The sequence below is a fragment of the Medicago truncatula genome, chromosome 6, assembly GCF_003473485.1.
Source record: "Medicago truncatula cultivar Jemalong A17 chromosome 6, MtrunA17r5.0-ANR, whole genome shotgun sequence".
Taxonomy (NCBI): Eukaryota; Viridiplantae; Streptophyta; class Magnoliopsida; order Fabales; family Fabaceae; genus Medicago; species Medicago truncatula.
The window spans coordinates 15,187,915-15,194,848 of NC_053047.1; the positions used below are offsets into that span (position 1 = coordinate 15,187,915).

Below are 6,934 nucleotides of genomic sequence, written 5' to 3' on the forward strand. Positions count from 1 at the left end.
TGCTCACTTGGGAAATTTTCTATCATGTTGTCATGAGACAACTTGTTATTACAAGATGTTGGAAACAATTCTGACATTAATGTTCTTAAAGAATGCTGGAAGTGATGTCATAAACCGCGAGGCTTGAACGATCCCCTTTAAAAATACATTTGTCACCCTCGATCAACATTTATGTCCTGAAATCATTGATGGATACCATTGATGGATAATGAAGTTTACATTACCAAAAATCGGTGTAAACACAATCCCATCGTAATTAAATGTTCAGTACTCACAAACTGAGCCTAAAGAGCATCAGCCCGCAACAAAGGGGTGATTCCAGCGGGGGGATCTAACAAATCCATCCAACCCACAATGTTTCTTGCTCCAATTTTTTTTTTTTTTTTTGTAATCGTTACACTTTCCAAGCATAATAGATTTCTTGCTCTCCAAATCCACCAGCAAGCAGCCAAAAACAAGCTCAGTTTATCACCTTTTAACACACCCTCTAATGTAACTCGATATAATAAGAGAGTATGTTAAAATATACATACATACAACAGTTACAAGAGCCAAATATGTCCTTAGCTTCTATACATAGGAGAGTAAATCCTATATTTTTTTCATCATTTTTTATTTTCAACTTTTTAGAACTTATTATATATCATTTTAGAAATTTTGAAAAGGATAATACATATAAAGCTGAGTACAATGACAACATTAGTTACTCAAACATCTCATGTTCTCTTTTCGAAAAGTATATGAAGAACTTGAGCCAATGCAGTAGAGAGAAATTCAAACCAACATGCACATCCAACTCTCTGTTCGTTCTGTAGCATAGCAGGCCACATAGATTGAACACATTTGCAAAGGATAATGAAATGTAAAATTCAACATATGTATACAATAAACATAACCATCCACCATGTACATGTAAAATTCAACATATGTATACTGTAAAATTCAACTCTCTGTTCATTATCTTTGGTTTATAATACTATATATTTAAACGATACTATATACAACAGATTAAGCACTATGGCAAAGCGGTTAGGGTGTATCATCGACCCTTCTTTTGTAGGTACAATTCCTACAGGTTGCAAGGTAATGGGAGTTGAACCCAGGACATGTACAAGAGAAAAGCACTTCCTCCACTGATAGACCGTAGAATATAAAGGAATGTGATATAAGCACAACATATATAGTACATAATCAATATTTTTAGGCATGGTAAAAGGGAAAAAATGCTAACAATTATATGTGGCTATAAACCACACTTACCTATATTGTGGATCCGCCCCTGTATACTTGGAAATGAATAGTTAAAATTTAAAATTAAAACCACACACACGTGATTCAAATAAATTTGAAGGCATTGGATGCTTGTTCTTTTAAGAGCATTGACAAAGTACAATTGTACGAAGTGTACAACCATTACCTCCACTACTCAGTTTATGTCTCTGCTATAGGACAAGGATAACAACTATGCCTGCAACAATGTTCCTTCATACATGGAATGGATTTGAAATTGATCCTTCATAGGATAATAACCATATCAGGAAAAATATCATTGGTGATTGATCAAACTTTCAAACGACTCTATTTTGATGTGCTGGCAATTCACAACGTCTCTTTCACACCTCTATATAAAGGAGTGAAGACTATACAACAATTTACAAGCGCCAAAACACAGCTGAAATTGTTCTGCATCAAAAGTTCACGTAGAATTTCTTATCAAAGTTTATATCTTAGAAATTTTAGAGTCTTAAGAGTTTGTATCTGATTTGTATTGTGAACACCATTGATTGTATATCAAGTGTTCAGCATCAAACATTTTTCTTTGTAATTCTGTTTGAATAGAAGTCTCTTGCAGCTGTGCTTGAGGATATGAAGTCTCTTGATTGTGTTCAGGAGCATATGAAATCTCTTGCAGTTGTGCTTAAGTAGTTTGAAGTCTCTTGCTAGTTTTAGCATTGAGCAGTTGTAATCAGATATTACATTTTAATGAACTCTCCTTGGAAGTGAAAGGGATGACTGACTTCCGGTTTGTGGAAGGAACCTGTATAATTGCTTTGTGTCTTTCTTCTTTTTTTCTCTCTCTCTCTCTCTCTCTATTTTTATCCGCTGCAATCTAGTACTAAACATCACATCAGAAGCAGAACTTTATTTGCTTCTTATCGTGTTTTCAGCTTAGGAGAAAACTCTAATTTTAGAATTAGTGTTTTCCCTCTAAGATTAAAATTTTTTAGAATTTTTTTAACTGTTTTTGCGCTCTTTAATTATACAGAGTAATGACACTTGTAAAATGATTGAAGTCAGGTTCTTGTCTAGGAGAGAATAATAGACTCGTTATTTAAGAGGGATCAACGCTTCAATTAAGTCCTTGAGAAGCTTGATCAAAATCGTTAAGACTTTTACTTCTTATGGATAATGTTGTTGAATAGTCATTCGAAAATCCTTTCCTTCTTATAGAATGATCTGTTACAATTTCTTTATCCTTGAATTTTCATGTTTGATTCTGCACGTGGCCAAAAGAAGACAGATTGTACCATTAAAGGTTTGAAAGCGACATTCCATTAGAAGAAGACGAATCAGGTCAAAGTGTCCAAGACTATTGACGCCATCTTCAGATGCAATGAGTTTGATTTCATCAGAAGCTTCATGATAAGATATCTCTTCTAATTAATTTTTTTACTTTTGGTTTGACATTTCTTCAAATCTTGTTTGAAGTCACCAATGCTAATCTTTTGTATCAGATGCTTTCTAAAAATTATCCGACCTTTTTCATATCTGACATTTTTCCTAAGGTAAAAACATTTTTATTCTATCACAAAAGGTTAAAAAATTAAAATTATTTCTTATAATTAAATTATTTTTTTATACAACCTCCTTACTAAGTATATTAAAGGGACAACCAAGATAATTCAATACAGTTAAGGGGCATTTTACCAAGTATTCTAAAATCTATGCAAAGTAAGTTTAAGCTTTAAACATTATAAAATGGTCATATCTTTTTCTATTTGATACATGCAAAAGAAAGGGAAATATATGGCTAAACTTGTGACGAATAAAAGTTCTACACACATTTTATTAAGCGATTCTTCAGAACTTTTATTCATATGAAAGCCAAGGGAAACTGGGAATTGGGGGAAGGGCTCTTTTTCGAGGAGAGACTAGCAGCGTGTCTTGCATTTACACAGTGGATTGCATACAGAGGCAGCTAGAAGTCACGACAGAGTTATGAGATGGCATGCATCTTGTACCGGAGATCCAAGGCATACGGGAAAAGAAATACCTTAAAGCAACCAACAATATATTGTTTAAACTGGTAAGAAACTCAGACCCCTTAAGCATGTGCAGGGAGGGACGGAGGGAGGGGGAGAGAGAGAGAGATTTAAACTAGTTGTTACTAGACATGGCAACGGGGCGGGGTGGGGCGGGTTTTAACACCCTCGGCCCCACCCATTTAGAGTCCTGATATACCATAATCAAAACATGACTTAGAGAGTCACAATTTAATTCTATGTATTTGCACACCTAAACACACATTAGCATATCTGTTGCGTCATTTATTGGAGATAAAGACTATTTGATTAGCGTTTGACTCACTAATTATTTCACGACTGAACATTTAATTTGAAAAGGGGAAAAAAGTTCAAACTCCCCATGTTTTGAAAAGATTTAGGGTTCGAGGTTTGGTTACACAAAGGGAATGTATTAGCACCCTTTATGTTCGTAGTACTCTACGAGAACCTCTTGGTTTTATTTAATTAATGTGCTATAAACTTGCTTGCTTAAAAAGACATGGTCATTTGCCTACTTACCCGTGAGGGATCAAAACCTCGTAGTTCAGAGTAGAAATTGACGTTTGATTGGTTGTGTGTTTTTTATTAGTTTTCGAAAAGAGTTTTAAAATGAAAAGCCAAATAACAAAATAAGTTTTGTTTGTATTTTTTATGTTAAAAGAAAATGACTTGTATGATTAAATATATTGAAATTTGATTAAGAAAGAAATAAAAAAAAGGAATCACTTGATTTTGGATCAAGGTTTATTATGAAAATATTTTTGGGACTTTTGTTATTTGAATGTTTTTGTTGTTTTAGAATAATGAATGAAAATTAAACTAACGGATCAATAAAAATAAAAGCGCGTGAATTTGTTTGTAGTAATGTTGGATCACCATATAATCCCTAATCTAATTTTTTTTTTTTTTTGCATTTTTGGATATATATAAAGCGGTAAAGAAATAAATGACACGCGCGCACACACTTTTTATTTATGATTTAGATGGAATATTACGGCTTGCATGTAGATGAAATTAGTTTCAAACAATTAAAGTTTAACGGAATACCAACTCTAAACCGCAACATCAGCGAATAGCAGCAAACTTTAAAGTTTAATGGAATATTATGTCTTTATTATAGATCACATACATCATTAAATGAATGAACTTAGAATGTAGTTTTTTGCTTATATTAATGACCGGAGGGTGTACGTGTAATAGCAATGAAACAAAGGGACATTGGTAACACTATATCAAAACACATTCATATTCTACTAAAACAAAAAACATTTCAACTCTTTTAACACTCTCTCTCTCTCTCTCTCTCTCTCTCTATCTATCTATCTATCTCTCTCATGTGTTCGAGCTAACCAGAAGCAAACGTTCAAACATGGCCGCAAAGCTAAATGTGCGAATCACAGGTGAATTAACACTTCTTTAATTCCGAATTCAATTCCATCTTCGATTTTATTTGATTTCGTCTTTGATTCCGTATACGAATTCATCTTTATGTTTTCAACTTCATCTTCCTTTTTTTATTTGATTTCATCTTCGATTATGTATTTGTTTTCATCTTTGGTTTCGCATCTCCTTGCTTATTTTTCTTTCATTTGATTTTTCACGTTGAAAAAATGGTTGAGATGAAGTGTGAGTTTTGTATTGTGTTGGTTATTGTTTTGATTTTGCTTTTATTGTGCTTCATGGTAGAATGCTTGTTTTGTGTTGGTTATTGTTTTCAGACCACTATATCTAAGGGGAAATCAGTTTCAGACGCATGTCGCAGAATGGCAGCACGACACGTTGATGTTGTATTGTTGACTGATGCCAATGCTTTGTTATTTGGAATGCTTTGTTATTTGGAATAATGACTAACATGGTTTGTGAATTTTCTATGTGAATGTATGTTTGTTCATTGAGTGTGTGTATATTGTATTATCAGATATAAGGAAATGAGGTGTGTCTTTTGTTTAGGATAATGCTACTAGAGTTATTGCCGAGGGTCTGTGACCGGATCAGAAAATGGTGTCAAAAGTAATGACCCGGAATCCTTTATTTGTGACATCAAATACGTTGGCTATTGATGCTCTACAAAAGATGGTCTAAGGTTAGCTCCATTCCTACTGTTAATACTTAATACGATTGTTACTGTGAAAATAATCACTTACAATTATAATCAGATTATCACTGTCTGCATTTAACAATAGAGTTACTTGTGTTGTTGCACCAATAATAATTTGGTAATTTAGATGGGTTTTTAAAAGGTATGCTTCTTGTAGGAAGGAGACTCAAGAATTGGGCAATTAGCTATAGAAATAACATATACATAAGGAATTAAAAAGAACTTGTTGGATTGTTCTGGTTTGTTGCTCATTTCTGAGCATATTTTTTATCTTTTGGTTCAACAATATTTGGTTTTGCTATTGTATGTTGCTCTATGATTGTTGATATCATTGCAAGTTTTTCTATGCTGCTACATGTGATTATGTTATAGTTTATATGTGACCACTACTTAAGCATGCATTATATTGTTATTTTGGCAGAACAAAAAGTTTAATACTGTAAAAGGATGCGAGAAGATTTGAAGAAGAAAGAAAGGAAGTTTAATATTGTTATATGTTGATCATTAGAAAATAAATAAATTAGCTATTAAATTTAGTTACCACTCGTCCCCGTGAGCATAACTCAGTTGTCAGGGACATACATTGTTATATGCAGAGGCCGGAGTTCAAACCCCAAACACCTCACTTATACGCACCGTAAAGTTTTATATATATATAAATATATATGGGGTTTGCTAGAATACACCCACTAGTTTTTATTAAGGTGTGTTTTAGCAAAGATATAACTAAAAAGTTGTTAATTACACCTTAAGATGAATGCTTCTAAAACACACATTCTAAAATATAAGTGGGTGTATGTTAGCAACTCCTATAGGCATTTTCTAGGATACACCCACTTATTTTTCAGAAGGTATGTTTTAGCAAGCTATAACTAAAAAGTAGTTAAAAACACCTTAAGGTGTAGCTTGCTAGAACACTCCCACAAAAAAAAAAAGTAGTGGATGTGTTCTAACAAATCCCATATATATATATATATATATATATATATATATATATATATATATATATAAGTATTATTGAATATTGGATGAGAGTATATGATAAAGTGAAATGATTATTAGTTACCACAAATAGGGAATCCTATCCTTCTTCTATTTTGAATTTCAATAAGATCTCCTGGTTTCAATTCATCCAAATCAGTATACTCATAATAATCCACTAAAAATGTCTTTGGAGGTGGCATTCTCAACATATCCCAGGGAATATCTCCTTGAATCCATTGTCGCCCTAAATTTGGAGACCTATAAAATTGATAGAATTTGAAATACAAAGAATAATGATGTGTGGAGCGACGGAGAGTGGTAACCACCGAACAAAGTTTATTGTGCAAGCAAGAAACAACAAAACACCACCTAGATCTAATCTAGGAAACAAGTGTGAAACACAAAGCAACAATCACAAGATACAAGGAGAGGGAAGAAGAAAACAATAAACACAAAGAGATTGGTCACCCAGTTCGGTCCAAACTTGACCTACTCTGGAGGAGAGATTGAACTCTCCAATCCACTATCAAATGAGTTCTTTACAAAAGGAATACAAGAGGTTACAAGA

The 6,934-nt window shown here is 33.1% G+C and overlaps 1 long non-coding RNA gene across 2 annotated transcripts; it reads left to right on the forward strand.

Annotated features, from left to right (window-relative positions):
- Nucleotides 1-2,938: 2,938 nt before the first annotated feature.
- Nucleotides 2,939-6,333, forward strand: LOC120580821 (uncharacterized). Of its 2 annotated transcripts, XR_005646579.1 has the most exons (5): nt 2,939-3,307; nt 4,638-4,684; nt 5,003-5,139; nt 5,235-5,367; nt 5,804-6,333. It is a non-coding gene; the product is annotated as an uncharacterized lncRNA (long non-coding RNA). The 2 variants fall into 2 exon arrangements; XR_005646580.1 differs by lacking the exon at nt 4,638-4,684 and having other exon boundaries at nt 2,942-3,307; nt 5,804-6,332.
- The last annotated feature ends 601 nt before the right edge of the window (nt 6,334-6,934 follow it).